We start from the raw sequence: 24,312 nt of genomic DNA on the forward strand, positions 1-24,312 counted from the left end.
CAATTTCTTTAGTCTTTCTTCATACGTGAGATCCTTGAGCCCCATGACCATCCTGGTGGCCGTTCGCTGAACCGACTCGATCTTCAGCACGTCCTTTCGGTAGTGTGGGCTCCAAAACTGAACACAGTACTCTAAGTGAGGCCTCACCATGGCTCTGTATAACGGCATCATAACTTCAGGTCTCCTGCTGACGAAACCTCTGCGGATACACCCCATCATTTGTCTTGCCCTGGAGGAAGCCTTCTCCACTTGATTGGCATCCTTCATGTCCTCGCTAATGATCACTCCTAGATCGCGTTCCGCCGTGGTCCTAACCAAGGTCTCACCATTTAGTACATAAGTTCTACGCGGGTTTCTCCTGCCCAGGTGCATTATCTTGCATTTTTTAGCATTGAAGCCTAGCTGCCAAGTATTTGACCATTGTTCCAGCAGCAGTAGGTCGTGTGTCATATTATCAGGTGATAAGCCTCTGCCTACTATGTTGCAAAGTTTGGCGGCGTCGGCGAACAGTGATACCCTTCCTCTAAGTCCTTGCGTCATATCTCTTATGAATAAGTTGAATAGAATCGGGCCCAGGGCCGATCCCTGCGGCACTCCACTGATCACGTCCGATGCTTCGGATGGGGTACCGTTTACCACTACCTTCTGAAGTCTACCGCTCAGCCAATCCCCAACCCATGTAGTTAGAATGTCTCCTAATCCCATCGATTTCAGCTTGTTCAGTAATCTTCAATGAGGGACGCTATCAAATGCTTTACTGAAGTCCAAATATACCATGTCCAGTGACTCTCTGGCGTCTAGTTGTCTAGTAATCCAGTCAAAAAAGCTAATCAGATTAGATTGGCAGGATCTACCCTGGGTGAACCCGTGTTGGTGTGGATCACGCAGTTTTTCATTGTCTAGGATTGTGTCAATATTCTGTTTGATCAGTGTTTCCATGAGTTTACACACTATAGACGTGAGACTCACTGGTCTGTAGTTTGCTGTCTCTGTCCTGCAGCCCTTTTTGTGGAGTGGGATTGCGTTGGTGGTTTTCCAGTCCAAGGGGACCCTTCCTGTGCTTAGGGAAAGATTGAAAAGAACAGATAATGGTTCTGCCAGGACTTCCCTTAACTCCCTGAGCATTCTGGGGTGTAGGTTATCCGGCCCCTTGGCTTTGTTTACTTTGAGTCTTGATAGTTCGCCGTAGACAATACTGGGCGTAAATTCGAAATCTTGAAACGGGTCTTTTTGGTTATCTTCCATCTGCAGCTGTGGACCAGCTCCCGGCGCTTCGCGGGTGAACACTGAACAGAAGTATTGGTTTACTAATTCTGCCTTCTCAGAGTCTGATCCTGCAAAGTTACCGTCCGATTGCTTCAGGCGTACTATCCCATCTTTGTTTCTTTACCTGTCACTAATATAGCTGAAAAAAGATTTATCCCCTTTCTTAATTTTCCGTGCTAGCTCTTCCTCCATTCGGAGTTTGGCCTCTCTGACTGCTGTTTTGACAGCTTTGGATATGTCTAGATAGTCCTCTTTTGCCCCCCTCTCTGCCTAAATGTTTGTAGGCGATAAATGCGTCTTTTTTCTGTTTAACTAGGTCTGAAATTTCTTTACTGAACCATTGGGGTCTTTTGTTTCTCCTGCGTTTACTTACTGTCTTTATGTATCGGTCTGTTGCTTCGTGTAGTATGGACTTCAGAGACGACCACATATCCTCCACATTGTCAGTTTTTGCTTGTTTATGTAGCTCCTGATGGACGAAATCTCCCATGCGGTTGAAGTCTGTGCCTCTAAAGTTGAGAACCCTTGTTGCTGTGTTTGTTTTTGGGAAACCTTTATTGAGGTTGAGCCATACCATATTATGGTCGCTGGAGGCCAGTGTGTCTCCTACTGAGACTTCCGTGACGCTATCTCCGTTGGTGAGAACCAGGTCTAGTAACGCTCCAATACCAATTGCTCCAATACCAATTGCTTGAGACGTGCACCCTTTATGGAGTTTAATATTCTTTTGCTGCTACCCGTAGTCGCGGAGAGTGTGTTCCAATCTGCATCTGGCATGTTGAAGTCTCCTAGCATTACTGAGTCCCCGCGCAGTGTGATATTCTCTATGTCCTCGATTAATTCCATGTCTTTGTCCTCCTGTTGCCTGGGAGGTCTATATATCACACCAAGGTATAGGCATTTTTCATTCCCTCTGGCCAGGTTCACCCAGAGGGATTCCCCGGTGTATCTAACATCTGTGATTCTGGTGGTTTTGATGCTTTCCTTAGAGTATAGCGCTACTCCTCCTCCCAATTTACCCACTCTGTCGCAACAAAGTAGGTTGTACCCTGGTATAACCATATCCCAGCCATGCGATTCCGTGAACCAGGTTTCGGATATCGCTATCATGTCAAGATCGGCGATTGTTATCTCAGTCTCTAATTCTAGAATTTTATTGCCCAAGCTGTGTGCATTAACATACATAGCCCTCCATATCTGTGAAGAGTTTACTTTATGAGTTAGTGTGGCTCCTAAATTATCAGTGATATTTCTCCCTGAATTATTGTGGATATCATTGGTACTTACCTTAGACTTGGTAGTGTGAGTGCGACTTGCCTCCTCAGGGTGGTTTCTTACTGCTCTGGAATATAAGTATGTACCCTCCCCCCCAACTTACCTAGTTTAAAACCCTATAGAGTAGGCGGGCCAATCGATGTCCAAATACGTTTCTACCTCTTCTGGTTAGGTGGAGTCCATCTGGTCCTTGTAGTCCCTGGAGCGTCTCGCCGTGATTTAGGAATCCAAAGTTCATTTCTATGCACCATTCTCGGAGCCATTCGTTAGTCCGTTGAATACGCTCTTCTCTAGCTCTGCCTTTGTTTCTTACTGGAAGAATTAATGAAAAGACCACCTGTGCTCCTATCTGCTTCAACTTCTTTCCCAGCGCTCCAAAATCTCTGGGGATGTTCTCTGTGGCATTCCTAGCAGTGTCGTTTGTGCCTACATGAATGAGAAACATGGTAAAATGATCATTAGGTTTTAGAATTTTGTCTAGGTTAGTGGTAATGTCCTGGCTCCTGGCTCCAGGGAGACAGCAGACCTCTCTTGACTGCAAATTAGGCCTGCAAATTGGTCCCTCAGTGCCCCTTAGCATGGAGTCACCAATGACTACCACTCTTCGTTCCTTCCGAGGGGGCCGGTCTGCATGCTCTGGATTTGACGTTGTGAGCTGGGTATCCTCATGAGCCTCTTCTGCTATTTCCTCGGTGGTTCCATCCTGTAAGATCTGAAATCTATTTCTTAGAGTTAGCTGTGGTATTGATGAACGGCTATCCTGTTGAAGAGAAAAAGAAGAAGAAGAAGAGAGTGAGAATGAGGTGGGTTTATTTCGCTTGCCCGTAGAGGAGGTTACTAGTTGCCAGGGGCCAGCATCTCCAATCATCTCCTGTACTCCAATCTTTGTGTTTAGTGCTGTAGGTTTGGGCGTGTCGAGGATGGACCTGTCATGGGTTCTCTCTGTGATGTGTGACAGTTCCAGGATAAACATAGAAACATAGAATATGACGGCAGAAAAGGGCTGCAGCCCATCAAGTCTGCCCACGCTAATGACCCACCCCCAGACTTCACCCGGCTAGAGATCCCACATACATATCCCATTTCTTTTTAAAATCGAGCACGCTGCTAGCGTTAATCACCTGCAATGGAAGTTTATTTCAATGATCGACTACCCTTTCGGTGAAGAAATACTTCCTGGCGTCGCCATGAAATTGCCCACCTTTGATTTTCAGCGGATGACCTCTTGTGGTTGAAGGTCCTTTAAGAAAGAAGATATCGTCTTCCACCTCGATGCGCCTCGTGATATATTTAAAAGTCTCAATCATGTCTCCCCTCTCTCTACGTTCCTCGAGCGAGTATAGCTGCAGTTTATTTAGTCTTTCCTCATATGGGAGGTTCTTGAGTCCCGAGACCATCCTGGTGGTCATTCGCTGAACCGACTCGATTCTCCGCACATCTTTTTGATAATGTGGTCTCCAGAATTGAACACAATATTCAAGATGAGGTCTCACCATGGATCTGTACAGGGGCATTATGACTTCGGGCCTCCGGCTGACGAAACCTCTACAGATGCATCCCACCATTTGTCTAGCCTTGGATGCAGCTTTCTCCACCTGCTTGGCAGTTTTCGTGTCTTCACTAATGATTACTCCCAAATCACGCTCTGCCCTGGTCCTAGCTAAGGTCTCACCATTTAGAGTGTAAGTTCTGCTCCTCAGGCGCTTTACCTCCTCCCTGAGGCTCAGTAGTTCCTGCAAGATATCCTCGCCTAAGTTTCCCAGCTCCTCTGTCTGCGAAGAGTCTGTAGTGCACTTGGAGAGGGGGGGGAGGTCTCAGTCTGCACTGAGACCTCTGCCCTCTGATCCATGTCGCCCTCTGCCTTCTGTGTTCAGACCTCGACCATCACCTGGGTCCCTCCGGATGCTGGAGTGTCGATCTTGATAGTAGCTTTGGTACTCCTTGTCCTCCCTGCCATTTCCAAGTTAGAGGGATTTATTTCTGTAAAGAGAAAGGTTGAGATGTCAGAGAGTATGTAAGGAGAAAGATGAAGATAGAGATATTAAAGATTTCATGAAGCATTTTTTTTTTTTTATAGGGTCTGAGAGGTTTAAGGGAGGATTAACTATCTGGCTGAGAGTGTAAGAAAGTGTATGGGTGTGAGAAGAAAAGAGGAAGAGTGTGATTGATCGAGTGGTAGAATGAAGAGTTTAGATTAGGCCCTTCTCAAGGCCCTTCGCAAATGTCTTCTTCAGGGGTCCCTATGAGTCCTAAAGAAAGAATGCGTGGATAAATTGTACTAGTTTGTAGAAACTCCGCTAAAGAGAAGAGCTTGTATGCCCAAATGAATAATCAAATGTCAGAGATACGTTCATATAGAGAGGAAGGGAAAAAGGAAAATAAATTAAAATGGGATCCTGGAAAAGAACTTAGAATGGAGAGACTGGGACCAAACAGATAAGTAAACTAAAAGAGAGGTGTAACATTTTATTTTCAGTTAAGTGCCTGGAATATATCTGACATGTGCAAGCCTGATCATTTTATTATTTTACACAGTACAGAAGAAAATATGTTTCTATTTCTCTGATATTGTATTGCATGCAGAGTTTGACTTCTCCGGATTCCTATTTCTAATCTGTGATCTCTTACTCTGTATTGAGGGCTCTCTCTCTGTATTCTGGTGTGGTGCCAGGTGAGATATTCTGCTTATGTTTAGGATGTGCAGGATCTGAGACAGTCTGGCTTGTTCTGTTTTGTCTAGAAGAAGTATATTGATATTTCAGGATGCTGCATTTTATAGGTGGCGTTGTTGCTGTGAGTCCTAGACATTTGTGATTTTTCAGTATGACAGGTTTGCTATATACACCTAGAATATGGTTTTTTTGGGGTAGGGTTTATGTTACTTCCAAATTTGCTAGTGGAGAGTTTGAATTTCTGTTACTGAGGTAACTCAGAATTTGTAAATGATACGTAATGCATTTCACCCATAAAAGTATAATTATATCTGTTTTTGTAATTTAACGATCAATATGAAATAAAGTTTAAACATCAATTGGATAGTGGAGCTGAATTCCATGTTGATACAAATTGTTTTATGGTGTGTAAAGTTCTTTGAAATAGGTCATAGGTAGGACATTGACAAATTATGCTCTATGATTTACTTATTGTATGTATATTTTTTCTATGTTTCTATGGTGCTTTCTATGTTTCTATGGTGCAGGTGGTCAAGTCCACCAGCGTGCTCGACTTTAAGAATAAATGGGACATCCACGTGGGATCCCTATGGGGGTCGAGCTAAGGAACTGGGTCATTAGCACTCAGACTTGATGGGGTGGGTCAGAAGAGTGGGCAAACTTGATGGGCTGTAGCCCTTTTCTGCCGTCATCTTTCTATGTTTCTATGTTTCTATTATGCATGTTAGTTGTTATCCACTTTGAACTTAGAAATAGCAGGCTATAAATTGTTTAAATACATAAATCACATGTGCATATGGCAAAGGTTTATGTCTCTTTTTAAAACTGTTTACCCTAATCACATCATTGGAAGGGTCTGTCTGTGCCCATCTTGACCGTCTGACAAAGACTGGGTGCTACTCGAGTCATCTCAGGCCACTCTCCTGAGGACTAGAACTATCTGAGGACAGAAAATAGCATGTTTTAAATACCAAGGTGTTCCATCACAGCTGTGGAAGGAACAGCCCACACTGGCTAAAAGAGAGCTCCTCATTGTTCCTCCAGAGAATAAATCAGAGAACAAAGAACTGGAGGTCATCCCTGCCCAGGCCATAGAGGTGTATTCCTCTATAGCCAAATTGATATTTTTTGGTCTACAAAAGGGTGCTAAGAGGAAATGATTTCTGAAGGCAAAGGAAGCAAGCAGGAGCAGAAAAGGTACAGCAAAAGATCTTTTATCCCCTCTGTCATGGACTGGTTCAATTAACGTTTCAAGACAAATTCAATCTTCTTGTAAAAGTTCCAGCTCCTAGAGACTTCTTTCCTCTATGGGGGAAGCATTTCAGACCCTCTTCAGAAGAGTCCTCACAATTAGACTCCATCCAGAAAATGATTTGAGTCCTCCCAACTCAAAGCAGCAGGGAGGTCTGAAGGACTTGGTCATCTGCAGAATTAAACATAGAGCTGTTAACTGTGAGTGTTATTGATCCTGGTGTTCCAGGCAAAAGAACTTGAAAGAATATGAAGGCAGATATGATTCTGGGGAAGTCTAACAAATAAAATATGTTATCTTCCTATTCACCCTTATAAGAGAAATTATAGAAAGAGTGGACTGCACCTGTACTACAAAAGATCCATTCCACATAGTTTTTGCAAGCTAATCAGGCTACTGTAGGGAGCCTGTGAGGTGGCTAGCACTGCATAAGGGCTTTGTGAAATGGGTTGGATACAGAAAACCTGATGCTAAGGGAAGACAGGGATGGGTAGATGATTGCTCGTGGTTCTATTAACACTTGTGGCCAAGTTCCTGGCAGAATAAGAGCAGCAGTAGGAAAGGGTGAAGGGCACTTTGTAGTATAAGAAAGATTAATATGCATCAATAAAAGAAAAGTGGGTGTCTATAAGAAAGTTATAGAACAAGGGGAAAGGGAATGGGACCCGATATATTGCCTTTTTGTGCATATAATCAAAACAGTTTACATATTATATACAGGTACTTATTTTGTACAAGGGGAAGTAGAAGGTTAAGTGACTTGCCCAGAGTCACAAGGAGCTGCACCGGGAATTGAACCCAGTTCTCCAGGTATTTAGTTTTGCCATCAATCCTCAAGGACACACCTAGCCAGTCGGGTTTTCAGAATATCCACAATGAATAAAGCATGACATAAGTTTGCATGTACTACCTCCAGCCTAAAAGGTTTTCTATTCAGAGACGCCTTCAATCTGTAAACACTTTATTCTCTCTCCATGCAGAAAGATTACTCCTCCTGCCCTATTGTACTTCATTGTTTATCTTTTCTATCAAACATTATATTTCTCCCCTAGATACCTTATGTTTAAACTTGTTTTGTTTTGTCAGTCATATAGTCTGTGATTTCCCCCATAAATCTTGAATTTTATATTTTTATGTAATCTGTTTTGATTATGATAAAGCTGGATATCAAATTTTTAATAAATTTGGAAACTTGCATTTCACTCTTGTTCATTGTGAATATTCTAAAAACCTGACTGGCTAGGTGTGTCCCCAGGACTGGATTGATAACCCCCTGTTGTATAGAGTTAAGAACATAAGAATAGCCATACTGAGTCCATCTAGCCCAATTTTTCTAACAGTGGTCACTCTAGGTCACAAGTACCTTGCAAAATCCTAAAGAGAAGCAAGATTCCATGCTACTGATCCCAGGGATAAGTAGTGGCTTTCCTCATGCCTTTTCCGAACCCTTTATTCACCCTGATACACTAACTGCTGATACCACATCTTCTGGCAACAAGTTCCAGAGCTTAACTATTCACTGAGTGAAAAAATATTTTATCCTATTTGTTTTAAAAGTATTACTATATACTTTGATGGGGTGTCTTGTTGGCTCTGTACTTTTCGAAAGAGTAAACAATTGATTCACGTTTACCTGTACTACTCCATTCAGGATTCTGTAGACTTCTATCATATCCCCCCATCTGCTTCTTTTCCAAGCTGAAGAGCCTTAACTTCTTAAGCCTGTCCTCTTAATCAGTTTGGTCACCCTTCTTTGAACCTTGTCTAATTCTGCTACATCTTTGAGATACAGCGACAAGAATGGTAGACCATGTGCAAAGTGAAGTCGCACCATGGAGCGATACATAAGAATTTCCATACTGGGATAGACCGAAGGTCTATCAATCCCAGTATCCTGTTTCCAACAGTGGCCAACCCAAGTCCCAAGTACCTGGCAGAAACCCAAAGAGTAGCAACATGTTATAGCTGATATTGTGATGTCATAATGTCTTATTCTACCAATGCCTAAGAACCAACCTCATTAGTGATATCACAATGGCTTGATTATCCCTATACTTGGCTCACATAAGAACATAAGAGTTGCCATACTGGGACAGAATGAAGGTCCATCAAGCCCAGTATCCTGTTTCCAACAATGGCCAACCCAGGTCCCAAGTACCTGGCAGAAACCCAAAGAGTAGCAACATGTTATAGCTGATATTGTGATGTCATAATGTCTTATTCTACCAATGCCTAAGAACCAACCTCATTAGTGATGTCACAATGGCTTGATTATCCCTATACTTGGCTCACATAAGAACATAAGAGTTGCCATACTGGGACAGAATGAAGGTCCATCAAGCCCAGTATCCTGTTTACAAACAGTGGCTAACCCAGGTCCCAAATACTTAGCTAGATTCCAAGTAGTAAAACAGATTTTATATTGCTTATCCTAGGAATAAACTGTGGATTTCCCCAAGTCATCTAAATAACAGCCTTTGAACTTCTCTTTTAGGAAATTATCCGTGCTTTTTTTTAACCTTTGTCTTAATTTCTATCCCTTTCCTAATAATTCCTAGTGTTTTGTTTGCTTTTTTAGCCACTACTGCACAATGAGCAGAAAATGTATTATCCACAATGTATTATCCACGATGACACCAAGATCTTTTTCTTGAGTGGTGACTCCTAAAGTGGAACCTAGCATCAAGAAATCATGATTTGGATTATTCTTCTCAACGTGCTTCACTTTGCATTCAATGTGCATTCATTTTTCAACTATTGGCAAACATAAGTAGCTTATTTAGTTTTGCCATCAACTAACCAAATGGGCAAGATCATGGGTTCACAAGACCAGACACTCGTCATTTTTGTCAGAGACATGTGATGTGAATGCACTGAGATGCACTGGTGTCACTCTGTGGGAGGGGAGACAAGCCAGAATCACATGTCATTTGAGCCAATCATGTTGGAACTATTTGACAAGTAACCAATCAAGCTTATCCCTGCCTTACTTATCCAAATCCCATGAGCATTGATGTCTTAACCAGGTTGCAAGATGCAGCCAGCCCTTTTTTTTTCTGAAGTTTTCAGAGAAGGGGTGATGGTTACTGTGGTAGTTTGCTGCAATGCTTCTGCAAAAAAAAAAAAAAAATGTCCCTATATCGAGAAGAGCAAATGTCCCTATATCGAGATGACAATGCCAGCATCTATTTGACTTAGAACTATCTAATTTTTGTAATCTAACACTAATTTTTGTAATCTAATACTTCTATGCAACAAAAAAAAACCTCCAAAAATTTAGAAATAGTCTAAAGAAAGAAAGAAAATGAGAGCACACAGCATACACACATCCCTCTGTTACAACTAAATAAAAATAGACCTTTTTCTCCTCCAAGTTTGTGAGGGAGGAAGGAAAGAGAGAAGCAAGCTTCTTGTACTTTGTCGGCATTGCTACGGTGATTTTTTTTCCTGATTTCCTTTGTTATTTCATTTATGTCACACTGGTTTCTTTTCTGTTTGGTTTTTTTATATATATCTTTATTCATTATAAAAGCCAACATCAAGTGCAACATATTATCAAGCAATGTACAAATAGACAGCACATAATTCCATCAAATGATATAATGAAATAATAAAAACATATCCCTTCCCACCCACCCACCCTTTCATATAGCATAAAGACAATCAAGAATAATACAAATGATCAAGACCAACAAATTACAATCAAATAATAAATTAAAGGCACATCCCCCCTCCCCCACCCTTCCTGTATGTTATTAAATGAAAGTACCCAAGAAAGGGACTTGGGGATAATGGTGGACATGTCAATGAAGCCGACGGCACAGTGCGCAGCGGACGCTAAGAGAGCGAATAGAATGCTAGGTATAATCAAGAAGGGTACTACAACCAGAACGAAATAAGTTATCCTGCCATTGTATCGGGCGATGGTGCATCCACATCTGGAATACTGCGTCCAATATTGGTCGCCGTACCTTAAGAAGGACATGGCGTCACTCAAGAGGGTTCAGAGGAGAGCGACATGTCTGATAAAGGGGATGGAAAACCTTTCATACGCTGAGAGATTGGAGAAACTGGGTCTCTTTTCCCTGGAGAAGAGGAGACTTAGAGGGGATATGATAGAGACTTACAAGATCATGAATGGCATAGAGAGAATAGAGAGGGACAGATTCTTCAAACTTTCTAATAATAAAAGAACAAGAGGGCATTCAGAAAAGTTGAAAGGGGACAGATTCAAAACAAATGCTAGAAAGTTCTTCTTTACCCAATGTGTGGTGGACACCTGGAATGCGCTTCCAGAGAGCGTAATAGGGCAGAGTACGGTACAGGGGTTTAAGAAAGGATTGGACAATTTCCTGCTGGAAAAGGGGATAGAGGGGTGGTCAAATATATTTTATTGAGCAAGCAAAAGCACAACATAGTAACACAAAATACAGAAACAGCTCAAAAGTTTTGAAAAGTCCCCAAAAGAACCACCCCCCCAAACCCCCCAAACCCCCCTCCCCACCAAACCCACCCCTGGGTCCTCCTTCGAAACACAAATTAACAAAGAATTTGAATAACAAACTATGCAAAAAAGGCACAAAAGGGAAGTACAAACAAAGCATCAATTAAGTATCCGGCTACGAGCCAGAGGGGTCAAAGTATTCCAGAAAGGTTCCCAAGTGGTCTGGAAAAGACGACCTTGTCGAGAAGCCAAGTCAGTCACATCCCTTCACTCCCACATCAAAAGAGCGATCATGCGGCTCCTCCAAAGGGAATAGTCCGGAGCCTCAGCTTCAAGCCATTTCAGCAGGATGCATTTCAAGGCAATCAGGATAGACCACTTGAGGAAAGCTGCAACTCCCTTGGAACGTGGAAAGTAGTGAGGAACAGTCCCAAATAAAAGCAAAGGGGAACTGTGAACAGTAACATGCCAAATAGACTCCACAAAAGCAAATATAGCAGTCCAAAAAAGGTGTATCTGAGGACAAGTCCAGAACATGTGGCCTAAGCTGGCTTCCGGAGCCTGACAACGAAGACAGGCTGCATGGGGACGGAAGTGAGCCAAATAAGCCCTTTTAGGAGAAATATATAAACGAAAAATCAATTTAAAATGTTGCTCCCAAAAGGTAGTGTATTTACGAAAAGCAGGCAGTCGCCGGACAGCCTGAAGGAGGATATCAGAAGGCAAATCAACAGCAAGATCACCAGACCAAGCATCTCGTAGCTTTGAATGGTCAAACAAAGGGCATTCATCCTTCAAGTGGCGGTGATGAAACGTGAGAGGGACCGGTTGTTGAGAACCAAGGGTAAAGGCCGTGGACAAAGTCTCATGACAAGCGGCCTTCAAGGAGCTAGAAGGTAAGGAAGAGATGTAATGATGGATTTGCATGTAAGCAAAATAGTCAGCAGCAGGGAGATCAAATTCAGCTCGCAACTGAGCAAAAGATTTAGTGACGCCTTCATCATTAACCAAGTGAAATAGATAATGAATGCCCCTTGTTTCCCACCGAGCAAAGCTCGGCCCATCAATACCAGGTAAGAAAGAACCATTGAAACGAATAGGAAGGAAGGGAGATACAGAATGAGAAAGAGTGTGAAATTTACAGACCCAACGCCAAACCTTCCGTAAGGGTCGATGTAAAACTTTCATAGAAAGAGACTCAGGTTCTGAAGAAGGAACAGAATGAAGATAGGCACTGAAATGAGTGGAAGAAAAGCAGGAAAGTTCCAGAGCTGAGGTAGTAAATGCCGAAGTACCCCTAAAGAGATCATTAATATGCCTCATTCCACAACCAACTGTCAAATACCGGAGATTCAATAATCCCAAGCCACCCCTATACCAGGGAGTCGCCGCCCGCTTATAAGGCAAGCGAGGCCTCTTCCCTGCCCAAAGAAATTTCTGGACCAGACGTTCCAATCGGCGCTCGTCACGAAACGTCAAATAAAGGGGAAGGACCTGAAAAACATAAAGCCAACAGGGGACCAAAAGCATGTTGTACAGGTGTACTCGACCCAAAAGTGAGAAAGGAAGGGACTCCCAAAGGTGCAACCTATTTTGTAACGTTTGAAACAACGGGGTTACATTCAGCCGGTACAAACTAGATAAATCAAGCGGAATATTAACCCCCAAGTACCGCAAAGAAGAATCTGCCCAACGAAGAGGGAAAACACCCCGCCACGAAGTACGTAAATCTGGTGGAAAAGGTAAGGCCAAAGATTTATCGAAGTTAAGAGACAGCCCTGAATAAAACCCAAATTCAGAGATGAGATCCAGAGCCGCCGGGAGAGAATCTTCAGGTCGGGTAAGAATTAGAAACATATCATCCGCGTACGCCAGAGTCTTAAGTTCGAAGTCACCGACCGAGAGACCTCGGACCTCCGCGAACCCCCGAAGAGTGCATAGCAACGGTTCCAAAGAAAGAAGAAACAAAAGAGGGGAGAGAGGGCATCCCTGTCGGGTTCCACGAAGAATAGGGAAAGAGTCAGTACAAGTCCCATTAACAAGCAATGATGCCAAGGGATTGGAATATAGGGAACGCACAGCATCTAGAAAAAACCCCCCGAGCCCCACATACTCCAAGGTACGAAATAAGAAGGACCAGTGAATGCTATCAAACGCCTTAGAAGCATCTAAGCTAACAAACAAGGTCGGAATCCGGAAAGATTGACACTGGGCAAGAGCAAGAAGTACCTTGCGGACATTATGTACAGACTGTCGGCCCCGAACAAAACCTACTTGATCCTCGTGGATAAGCTGAGGTAAATGAGGAGCAAGACGATCAGCCAACATACGAGCAAAAAGTTTTAGATCTACATTGATCAATGAAATGGGACGATATGATTCCGGCAAATCAGCAGTCTTACCAGGCTTCAAGAGTAAGGTAATAAGGGCCTCATTTGCAAAACGTGGAAAAGAACCACGGGCCGCAGCTGCATTAAAATATGCCAATAAAGGTCCATAAAGTGTCGGAGAAAGGAGCCGATAGAAATCACCCGAGAACCCATCCGGGCCCGGAGCCCGATCAGAGCGGAGCGATTTAATAGCAGACTCCTATTCAACCGCCCTAAACAGACTATTAAGAGAGGCAATCGCATCCGCTGACAAACGAGGCAACCCAGAAGAGTGAAGATAGTCCGATATCATATCCAAAGAAGCGTCTTCCGGAGCTTCATATAACCGACTAAAGAAATCAAATAAGACCCCAGAGATCTCGGAAGTCCGAGACACCACGCCTCCGCCCTGGGTACGCATAGATAAAATCGGCTTCCTGCCAGTCGTAGCGTTAACCAAACGAGCCATAAGACGGCTGGGTTTGTTACCGTAACGAAGGAAACGATGATGATAAAAGGCTTTACATTTTTGGGAACGAGAATGGATAAGGGAGTTCAGGGCCACCTGAGTAGACAAATAGCAGTCTCGAGTCTCCGGAGAAGGGTGAAGAGAAAAGGACCGCTTTGCCAGACGTAAAGCCCGTTCCAGAGTAACGATCCCCTGATTAATACGCTTATGACGAGCACATAGAAATGAAATGATATGTCCCCGAATCACCGTCTTCCCAGCCTCCCAAAACAAGATAGGATCATCCATGTGGGGAGCATTATTTGTCGAATAATCGTCCCATTGAGTCTGCAAAAAAGCACGAAATTCCTCATCCTTAGCAAGGTAAAAGGGGAACCACCAGGACGGTGCGCGGAGGTACGTAGGATCCAAGACAACATCAACCCAAATCGGGGCATGATCCGAGATAGACAGAGGGCCAAGCTCCGCCGAGTGAACAGAAGGAAACAGAGAAGAGGACAAGAAAATATAATCGAGACGGGACCAAGTACCATGGGCACGAGAGAGATGGGTATAGTCACGAACCTCAGGGTGTAGAAGACGCCACGGGTCTACAATCGAAAGGGAGTCACAGAAATCAGAAAGGAGATGACCTTTAGAACCCAAAGAAGAGGCAGAAGAGCTAGATTTATCCTGATCGGGATGCATCACCAAATTAAAATCTCCCAAAAGAAGCAGCGGGTCATCAGGAAAGCGAGAACGAAGCTGAAGCAATCACTGTAAAAAGGCTGATTCTCCAGAATTAGGGCCATATACCACTAAGAAAAGATAAGAACGACCTCCCAAAGTAAGGCGAAGAAGCAAGAAGCGACCGTCAGACGACTTATCAAGAACCTGGACACCTATTGGCGAAGACTTACGGACCAGCACTGCTATGCCCCCATGGCGACCCGAAGAGGAAGCATAAAACACCTCCCCCACCCAGGATCGACGTAACTTAAGATGTTCTGCATCAGTCAATCTAGTTTCCTGTAGACAAGCAATGTCAGACCGGTAGCGTTGTAGAGCAACAAGTATTTTGGATCTCTTGACAGGCGACGTGATCCCCCCAACATTCCAAGAGGCAATTCTAAAAGGGGTACTCATAGCTGAAAAGCAGGAAGGAAGCAATGCCAGAGAAGGAAAATCAGGTGAAAACTACCCCAAGGGCCCAGCCTCCCCCAGAGCAGTAGAAATCGCCAAAAGTATAGAGGACAGAGAACAATAATGAAACATTGCAAACTTAAGAAGAAATTATATAGAAGGAGGACCCCCCACCCCCCTAAACCCACCCCTCCCATTCCCAATCCGCCCATCCCAACTCCCCTCGTCCCCCCCAACCCCCTCCCACCCCCCAGAAACAAACCCTCCAAAAACCCAATCAGAAGGAAAACCCCGTCCCACATCGTGGAACAGAGTTGGAGGCACAGATGTAGTCAGGGCCCCAAATCCCTCAGCCCCACACTCACCACAAACACACAAAATACCTCATCCATACAGCACACCCCCCGGGAGATGTCAAAAGGGGGAGCAAAGCTAATAAGCAAACTAACCCTAAACACAAAAAGTAACATTGCCCAATAGCCAGTGGACCTGAAATAGTCACCAAAGGACCCCGGAAAGGAACATGGAAGTAAAGCATATAGAAGATACTCAGCCCCACCAGAACCGAGGATAGAAACCAACAATCACCCACACACAACCACACTAGGACTCCCCCTAACACCCACTCCCATCCACACACACCCAGTCCATACCCCAAAGGAGAACTCAACCCCACGAACATACTCTAACCCACCCCCATGAGACAAACCCCAGTACCATACAGGACAAGAGCGCCACCCAGAGGTACAACATCCATTCAACCCCAAGTACACCTACAACCAACTAAGGCCACCAATACTGTATGCAGCAATATCCAGAACAGAAACTGGAAAATGGAAACTGCAAAACCAGATATGCAACCACAAGAATAACAAAATGTAGATAACACATAAAATGCATTAGGAGTAGGCCACATTGCAGCCCAAACAGTGAGTGAGATGTAATGGGCAACAAAGTCCAGAATCAAGCCATAGTAAAGCTCAAAAGGCTAGCAATGGGGAAACAAAATAAAGCCGCTCTTGTAAAGGAGAACAGCTCCCCACACCAACTCTGCCCCGAGACTCAGGTAGCCGAAGAGGGACCCGCTTCTCCCGGTAGGGAGTCCAGGTAGATCTGGGCATCCTCTGCCGTCGAATACAGGCGCCAGCCAGATGGAGTCCAAACCTTCAGTTGCGCCGGATAAAGTAGCTGGAACCGCTGTTTCTTGTCAAAAAGGGCAGAGCACACCCGGGAGAAGCGCCGTCGACGTTCTTGTAGGGCAGGGGAGTAGTCCTGGAACAGACGTACCGGGATTCCTTCATAGGAGAGAGTATTACGCTTTTGCCGGTACTGCCGCATAAGTTCAGACTTCACCGCCGAATTGTGGACTTTGAAAATGGTGACTCGAGCTCGGTCCCGATCCTCCATACGCCGGCCCAGGCGGTGAGCGCGGTCAAGCTTCAAGGGCCCAACCCCCGCTGGAAGCGGCAACTCCTGCTGGAACCAAGACTCCACGAGAGAAAGAAGGCGAGAGTCAGGAACTGATTCAGGCAGGCCAATCAGTCGGATATTATCTCTCCTCGAGCGGTTTTCCAGATCTTCTATCTTTTCCGCTTGCCTTTGGAGCTGTGTGCGCAGAGCAGCCAGATCCGCCGCCGAGGAGGAGCACGTGTCTTCAACCCCCGATACGCGGCTCTCCAGGTCTCCCGTCCGCCGAGTCGTTTCCCCCAAAAGAGATTCCAGAGAGGTAAGCTGGCTGGAGAGGAGGTCGAATCTAGAATCCAGCGCCCGCACCACTGATGCCGACAATGCCGCAATATGGGCCTCAGACAGGGGAAGCGCGGAACCCAAGTCTCCCGCCGCCATCTTGGGCTCGGGTCGCGCCGATCTGGTCTCCCTGTCTTTTCCCCCACGGCTCGATTTCGCGCTCATTACCGGGCTGGGCGGCTGTAAGAAATGGTCCATTAACCTTCTCAAAGGTTTCAGTGCAGGGCTAGGGCTGGCCAAAACGAAGCAGAACGATGCAGAGGGATTCAGGGCCCCGGAGCACGAGTGAAGCACGTCTCACCCCGCTCAACACATCACGTGACCTCTGGATAGAGGGGTATAGATAGAAGATTACTGCACAGGTCCTGAACCTGTTGGGCCGCCGCATGACCGGACTGCTGGGCATGATGGACCTCAGGTCTGGCCCAGCAGAGGCATTGCTAAAATAATCAAAGGGCTAAAACCAATAATCAATCTTTACAAAATTTTGTCAATGGGTCCCAAACCTCCTTGAATTTCTTATGATGTCCAAATTGTATTGCTCTCATATGTTCAAATTTATAAGTTTGGCACAAGGATTCCCACCAAAAACTATAGTTTAATCTGTCCCAATTTTTCCAATTTTTCAGAATAAGTTGTATGGCAACTCCCGTCATGATGAAAAGTAATTTATTATTACATTAAGTTATTGGATTCTTTGCCCTCATTAACATGCCGAATAGCACTGTATTATATGTCAATGCCACTGGAGCTTCCAGTATTCTATTATTTGACTCCAAATGGATTGCCAAAATTTAATTATCAAGGGACAAAAGAAGAGCAAATGTCCCTATATCGAGATGACAATGCCAGCATCTATTTGACTTAGAACTATCTAATTTTTGTACTCTAACAGGGGTCCAAATACTTCTATGCAACAAAAAAAACCAAGTTTGTCTTATAGATGCTGACACTATACATCTCATCCTCCAAGTATAAATTTGTGGCCATGGAGATGCAGAAATCTGCTGCTTTATCTTAAAGCTCCAAATGTCTCTAAGACTAGTTTTTGGTTTCTTATTCATATAACCAGATATTAATTTATACCACTGGGCGGCCTGATGTCCTAAGAAATCTGTCTGGAAGCATAGGACCGGCAAGCTATACTGATTTTTTAGAGTTTGCCCACTGGTTTCTGATCTTTAACCAAATTTAATATGAGATAAAGAAAGCCTGCGTAAACACATAACACTGTTTTAAAAAATTATTATTTAAGGAGCAAATTTAACACCCATCACCCAACTTAATTGATAATTAGATTCAGCTGATTGAACACAGCTAGGCTTGATTGCCGCCAGCCTTTATGGTTTATTCAGATTTGTTGAATTGCCTTTTTCAGGAAGTAATTCAAGGTGATATACAATAAAAACAAATTTCAGAAAAGAATTCCAATGAAATCATAGAAAAGCAAACCATTCATAACAAGAGAACTTTCAAGCATCTTGGCAATAAATAGCAGCATTTCAGTTTTATCCAGAAAAATTAACATTGATCATTAAAAACTTCTGTGCAGAAATACAGTAGGATTAGAGACTAATTTATAAAAGATGATTCAACGTGGATTGCAAGGAGCAAAGTGTTTCAAAGAAAAGGAGCCATGAAATAAAAGCTGCTTTTTTCTCATTGACTCCCAGTAGGCCTGAGAAGAACTGCATAGAACAAGTCTCTGGTTGTTAATATAGCGCAGACGATGAACAGGGATATATGGAGTTGTCAACTCTAAGAGATAGTCGGGTAGTCCGTTTGGAATGCCTTAAATGCCAGTGTGAGTATTTTGAATTGAACCTAACCCTTGCTGTGAAAGTAAAGTAAAAACCAGAAAGTTTCTACAAAAATGTTAGGCCAGAATCAAAGTGAATTCCAAAAGAGAAGAAAGCAAGTTGTTTAAATAAATCAGTCTGGAAAGGGTTACAAAGCCACTTTTAAAACTCTAGGACTCCACCAAACCACCGTGAGAGAGCTATTGCCTCCAGATGGAGAAGATTTGGAACAGTGGCAAATATTCCAAGGAATGGCTGCCCTATATTCCAAGGAATGGCCTACCTGCCAAAGCAGCCAATGACAACTCACCCAGGATGTCACAAAACATCCCAGAAGAACATCTGAAAACTGTAGGCCTTCCTGGCCTTAGCTGAAATCAGTGTTTCTGACTTTACAGTAAGAAAGAGACTGGACATAAATGGGACCCATGGGAGTGTAGCAAGATGGAAATTGCTGCTATCCAAAGGTAATATTAGCTCACATTTGCAAAATATGAGCTCACATTTGCAAAATCATACCTGGATAATTATCTCCAAACTTTTTGGGATAATAATCTATGGACAGACAAGTCAAAGTAGAACTCTTTGGAAAACACAGGTTCCATTATGAACGGAGAAAGCAAATACAATAAGAACATCATACCAACAGTCAAACATGGTTGTGGTAGTATGATCATGTAGGAATGCTTTGCTGCCTCAGAACCTGGAAAACTTGAAGGAGCAATTTGAGTTCTGTACTGTGACAAAAGAAATGTAAATGAGAAAGTCTAGTCATCTGTCCGTGAGCTGAAACTGAATCTTAATTGGGTTATGCAGCAAGTCTACCTATGAATGGCTGAGGAGAAACAAAATTAAAGTTTTGAATTGGCCTAGTTAAAGTACTGACTTAGAGGTGTTGTGGCAAGACCTGGAATGAGCAGCTCATGCATGAAACCTATAAATGTGTCTGAATTTAAACAATTCTGCAAAGAATGGGCTAAGATTCCTCAACAGTGATGTGAAAAATTAATATCAAATTAGAGGAAGTGTTTGATTGCTCTTATTGCTGCTAAAGGTGGTGCAACCAGTTATTAAGTTTAGGGAGCAGTTACTTTTTCACATAGGTGATATGGGTATTGGATAACTTTGTTCCTTAAAGTCAACGGAGTTCAGTAGCCGGTGCAGACTATCTGTGCTGAGAAGTGTATGAACTGGCAGCTACAGAATCATAAGGATCTTCATGAATGGGATTTGCATCAAAATCATTAGATAGCTACTCTATTGAATGCTGGTGTCAAAACTGACCATTGTAACTTCCTGGGTAACTGACCCAACCTCTTGTAATGTAATCTGACCTTGAACTGAATAGATAAAGGCGAAATAGAAAACTTGATTAACATAACATATTGTCTCATGGCTGAACAGCGTCTTGAAGGTGGTCACAGTGGTGAGGAGGCATTCCAGTTCTAATGCCCAGAGCACCCCAAAGGTACAGCAAAGTGATAAGAATTCCCCTGACCTATCATCCTTTCTTCCATTTGTCCCCTGCCTCCCCCCCCCTCCCAGAAGCAGAGAGAAAGTCTCCTAATACCTGAGGAGTGAAGGCATTTTAAAGTGCTTGAAGATCTGTGATATATAGAATAAAATTACTATAGGGAATACATTAGCAGAGGCAAGCTGATGGACCATTTTACCAACAGTGGTGTGTAGCATCATTTGTGGAAACCACTATTTTTAGCTCAGTACAAGGGAGGAAGTGGATCCTAGTTTGAGGATTCAATCCAACAGTGGAAAGAACAGCAGTGGAAAAGCTATAGCAAAAGCTATTTCCCAAGCAGAATCCCAAGTCTCTTTCTCCTATGAGATTGCATGCCAACAGCCTTGACACACAACCAAAGCAAGCAACCATAGAGACTGAAAGGTGTTCAGCAGCATCACTGCAGGACAAGCATTAACGGGGGTTAATACTGTACTGGGGAAATGACTGCCCTGAGTGACTAGCCCCCACAGATGAATGAGAACGCGTGAAACTACAAAACCTTCAGAAGAGAAATATAAAACATGCTATTCAGGAAATATATCAAGACAGACTCATGATATAACCGGTTACCTCTTTCTTTCTCCAGTCCCTAAACTTTCCAACCAAATAGCCATCTTGTAATCTTCCTGGATATGACCAGAACACCCCTTTTTGTAATCCGCCTAGAAACACAAGGTATTGGCAGAATATAAGACACCAATGTAATGTTTATGAAGCTTCAGCATTTCTCAACTCCCAATTACCAAATGCCCTGCAGGACAACTTTAAGTAGGCAAGTGATCCCCAACCTGTATAATCAATTACATTCCCAGTTGCAATCTGAGCTGGCAAAGGCAGCGTGCATTTCACCATTTACATCTGGATTAGTGAAAATGCTATACTGGTGGCAGCTGGATGAGGCAGGGCAGGCTTTAGGTATAAGTGTGATGCACCAGAAGGGTACCAGGGGAGCTGTGTTGCACCCGCAGTTGAGGGGTGATAGCTATATCTGGGCCCATAGTTTAGCAGAAATAAAAGGAATGATGTGTGGCTGGCCAATAGACCACAGTCGGAGCACCTTGCTTCCTGTTTTTTGTAATAGATGTACAGTGGTGCCTCGCATAACGAACGCCTCGCACAACGAACGCTGCACACAACGAACTTCATGTCTTGATTCACACAACGAACTTCGTTTCACACAACGAACTTCACACAACGAACTTCGTTTCACACAACGAACTTCGTTTCACACAACGAAGTCGCCCGAGCTGCCGATGTATTGCATCCTTCCGCGCAGGCAGTCGTTAGTCACTGCGCTTAACTGCCCTCTCTCACTGTATACAGTCGTCCTTTTAAGATAAACTCAATATTTTTTATATATCATGGCTTCTAAAAAAAGCAGGAAGGTGATTTCTGTTGAAATGAAACGGGAAATAATTAGAAGGAGTGAATGTGGGGTAAAACAGTGTGACCTCGTCAAAGAGTTTGGCCTCAGCAAGACCACCATTTTCACCATTTTGACAAATTTATCTTTTTTTATGTCATCTTAGCATATTTTATGCTGCAGAACGAATAATTTTTTTTAACATGTATTGTTATGGGAAAACGCGTTTCACATAACGAACTTTTCGCATAACAAACTTGCTCCTGGAACGAATTAAGTTCGTTGTGTGAGGCACCACTGATGAACATGATTAAGACAGTGAAGGAGGAGGTCTTTCATGGTATCAGATGCTTTGCACACATGCTGCATTTGGTGTCCAGATTCCCTGGGGAGCACAGAAAGCAGTAGCCCTGTCCTGAAGATACTCATCAAGAAATGCTGAAATTAGCAGGGTACTTTCACTCCAGTGGATGGGCCTGAGCTGCATAAGAGGAAGGATACAGTGGGGCCACCAGACAAGGGATAAGGGCTCATTTAGGATGAAGGTACCAGGTAGAATTCCACTTATCTGATCCAGGAGAGGTTACTGGAGCAATGAGACATAGATTATTACTGAAAGCCTCCTTTGGCAACAGGATTAGACAAGTATGAGTCATGTGATTGAAGTCCTGAAGCCTTTCAAGGTTGTCATAGAAAAACAGAGTGTTTTGTTTGTTATACTGTCTTATTGTTAAAACCACATCAAGGCAGTTTACAAAAACAAAGTTAAATAAAAATGGGCCAAAATAAAACAACATAGACAACAATATAACCAAACAGAATATGAGTACAATATATAGTACAACAATAAAAATCATACAGTACAATAAAAATAAAACAGCAAAAACGTTTTAAATAGTAGAGACACAAAGAAAAAGAAGAAAGGACAAGAAAAGATAAAGAAAAATTAAACTATCTTAACAAATGAATCAAAAGCCCATCTAAAGAACCAAGTTCTCAGAGCCATCTTGAATTTAGGCCTAGAAGCAATTCTTCATACATCTGGAGGGAAATTATTTCACAGTGCAAGGGCACAGCAGCAGAAAGCAAATTCATGAGCGGAGACATGTCACACAGTCATAGAGGGAAGAACCAATTGATCTGAAGTATGTTTGGTGAGGGTCCATCTCTGATCTCAGAATAAAGCCAGGTATTCTGGGAGCACTGAGGCCCCGGATTCTACGAATGGTGCCATGATTGGCAGCCAACCACCAAAAGTGGTGCCAATCATATGTCAATCACCCAACGGCACCATTTATGGAATCACTGATACTTAGCACCAACAAGAAGGAAGAACCAACAGGGTCTGCAGTGAAGGGTACGAAGACAAAACAAGGAAAACTGCAGGCGCACGTACAATGATGCGGGCAAAGTTTATTTATATCAATAAATGCAGTTAAAAACACCACCTTAAAAACAAACCAAGGGACCCAACATGGTGTTTCGGTAACACGCCTTCATAAGCAGCCCACACACAGTGACTTCCAGCACTCGTTTTCATACAGGCTAGAGAATGACACGGTGACAAAATTCATTACCGTTCCCGTTCCCACGGATAACCGCGGGAAACCATCTTCATGTCATTCTTTAAGGAACGAGGGAAGAATCAGAGTATGAATGGCCACAACCACTGACCCGCAAGCTTTGCTTTGAATAATGCTGGTGTAGAAGGACAGAGGCTGAAATAGACACTACATGGACAGAGGCTGAAATAGAAAATTATATGGGTTTATTTCCTGCGGTTATCCGCGGGGACAGGAACGGTGATGAATTTTGTCACCGTGTCATTCTCTAATACAGGTTTCAGTTTTGTTTGCGGTTCCATTTGATCCCCTTTTCAACTTGGGACCCCTGATGAAGGCGCGTTATCGAAACACGGACCGTGTTGGGTCCCTTGGTTTGTTTTTAAGGTCTTGTTTTTAACATGTACCTGCAGTTTTCCTTGCTTTATCACCGATACATAGGCCAGTGTTTTTTAAGGCCTACATTTCTGGTGCCTGTCAGTGATGAGAATTGTGACTACTGAAGTGCCTACTGATGCCTAAGGGTACTTCCGGCATTAACCACGTCTATTTTACCCTTAGTCGCCAGTAGGCACATCTGTAGTCGCAGTTACAGTGCTGTTTGTGGAGGCGGCGTCTTTTATTTAATAACATTTTAATTGCTTTTACATGACGCAATCAACTATCACATTGATTAAAGGCAATTAAACCAAATAAAACTAGTGCCTAACAGTGGAGCCATTTATAGGGCCTGAATGTCTGGGTAAGATCATTTGTACTAATCTGGCTTGTTTTACTTTCCCAACAGGTGCGTTGATATTCTACTGCCCACTGTAATGTTTATGGTGCTGCCTTTTCTTAGGTAGGTCCTTGTTTCGTGACTCCTGGAATTTAGCACTGTTATGGTCTGCTAGAATTACTTTATATGTCCTGAGTGATTTTATAGGAGTTTTAGCAGGAGTGTCCAACCTTTTGGCTTCCCTGGGCCACATTGGCTGAAAAAAATGTTTTATGGGGCCGCGCAAACACTGCAGCAAGACAGAGGAGGGAGCCGGCAAGACGGTAAACACCTGGGGGCAGCAGAGGAAAACACTGCATCGCCCTCGACTGGGGCCACACAAACTACTTCACAGGGCCACAGGTTGGACACCCCCTGCTTTATAGTGTGCCTGGTACTGGAATTTGGATTTGAATTTAGTTTACATCCTTCTCAATTGTAGCTCAGGGTGAGTTACATTCAGGTACATTAGGTCAGGGGCAGCGGAATGCTGTCTTGTTTGGGGGGGGGCCAAGGTGCTCCTCCCTAGCTCCGGCAAAATCATGCGGCAGCTTCAATTTTAAATGATCGGGCAGACGCCGCGCAGCATCAAGAAGAAGGCCTGCCCCCGGAAGTCTTCATTCTACTTCCGGGGGCAGGCCTGCTCCTTGAAGCTGCGTGGTGGCAGGTGCCCGATCATTTTAAGTTAAACCCTGGG

At 43.6% G+C, this 24,312-nt stretch overlaps 1 long non-coding RNA gene across 1 annotated transcript in view; it reads left to right on the top strand.

Annotated features, from left to right (window-relative positions):
- The window catches only part of LOC117358253, a 44,926-nt gene that overhangs the window by 12,503 nt on the left and 8,111 nt on the right, over nt 1-24,312 (top strand). The window contains exon 2 of the long non-coding RNA XR_004538981.1: nt 23,646-23,699. This is a non-coding gene — a long non-coding RNA (uncharacterized LOC117358253). The remainder of the gene's footprint in view (nt 1-23,645; nt 23,700-24,312) is intronic.

The sequence above is a fragment of the Geotrypetes seraphini genome, chromosome 3, assembly GCF_902459505.1.
Source record: "Geotrypetes seraphini chromosome 3, aGeoSer1.1, whole genome shotgun sequence".
NCBI classification, from domain to species: domain Eukaryota; kingdom Metazoa; phylum Chordata; class Amphibia; order Gymnophiona; family Dermophiidae; genus Geotrypetes; species Geotrypetes seraphini.